Here is a 1,611-nt window from a genome sequence, read left to right as displayed (position 1 = left end):
TTATTATTATTTTTATTTTTGAAAAGACAAATGGGATCCAGTTGTGGTGGGTTTTTTTTTCCCTCATGTAGGCAAATGGACCCGCACATGACACCAGTCATCCCAGTATAAGGTTTGAGCAGTTAATTTTTCAAAAGGGGATGTTGATAAATAATCACTGTTATATACAGAAGTAATTACCAAAATATTTAAAACAAGCATAGTGGGCTAAAAGGTTCAGCAGATATAGTTGATAATGTCAGTACATTTTCTGTGTGATCCTGTCACTTCCTGCTGTCATATCAGTATTTTATTGTGTCCTTCTCAACTTGTTGATAGAAGGTGGTATCCAACGAATTTGTACATTTAAGGTGCAGTGTCTCTCCAGAGGCAGACCTGGATGTGATCAGGAAGAGGAAGTTGCCTGGCAGAGAAGAGTGTGATTTTATTTGGGGGTGTTTGAGCAAGTTGGTTAGGCTAGAAGTAGCCTGGGGAGTCATGGCTAAATAAAGATGGCTGGAAGACCTCTTTTTTTTTTTTTTTTAATTTATTTGGTGGGGTAGCAGGGCAGGGGGTAGTGTCAGGTTAACATCTTTTTTTTTTTTTTTAAGATCATTATTTTTGGGGCAGTTTTAGGTTCACAGCAAAATTGGAGGGGAGGTGCAGAGATTTCCTTATGTACCCCTGCCCCACACATGCATAGCTTCCCCCATTATTAACATCACCCACCAGATGGTACATTTGTTAAAATCGATGGACCTATACTGACACATCATAATCACCCAAAGTCCATAGTTTACCTTAGGGTTCACTCTTGGTGGTGTACATTCTGTGGGTTTGGACAAATGTGTAAATGACCTTTACGTATCGTACAGAGTATTTTCACTGCCCTAAAAATCCTCTATGCTCCACCATCCTTCCCCTTCCCCCAACCCTTGGCAACCACCGATCTTTTTACTGTCTCCGTAGTTTTACCATTTCCAGAATGTCATACAGCAGGAATCATACAGTAAGTAACCTCTCAGATTGGTTACAGATTCTCTCACTTAGTCACATACATTTAAGGTTCTTCCATGTTTTTTCATGGCTTGGTAGCTCATTTCTTTTTAGCTCTGAATAATATTCCATTGTCTGGGTGGACCACAGTTTATTTATCCATTCACCTATCGTAGGACATTTGGGTTGCTTCCAAGTTTTAGCAGTTATGAATAAAGCTGCTATAAACATCTGCGTCTGTGTTCAGATTATTGTGTGGGTAGATACCAAGGAGCATGATTGCTGGCTTGTATGGTAAGAGTGTGTTCAATTTTGTAAGAAACCGCCGATCAGTCTTCCAGAGCGGCTTTACTGTTTGCGTTCCCACCAGGAGTGAATGAGAATTCCCGCTGCTTCACATCCTTACCAGTATTTGGTGTTGTCAGTGATCCGGATTCTGGCCGTTCTTATAGATGTGTAACCAGTGTTTTTTGACCTTTTTTCCTTGTGCAGAAGGTCAGCTTCAGAATACTGGACAATTTCCAGTTGGCATTCCAAGTTGGATGAAATGCCTGCAATCACCTGCAGTACTACGCAGAGCAGTTGCAGACTGTTAATGACATCGGTCCATTTTCATTACCCAGGTTTGAGCTGTTT

The sequence above is a fragment of the Eschrichtius robustus genome, chromosome 18 (assembly GCF_028021215.1).
Source record: "Eschrichtius robustus isolate mEscRob2 chromosome 18, mEscRob2.pri, whole genome shotgun sequence".
NCBI classification, from domain to species: Eukaryota; Metazoa; Chordata; class Mammalia; order Artiodactyla; family Eschrichtiidae; genus Eschrichtius; species Eschrichtius robustus.
Note: the sequence above shows the minus strand (reverse complement) of the source record.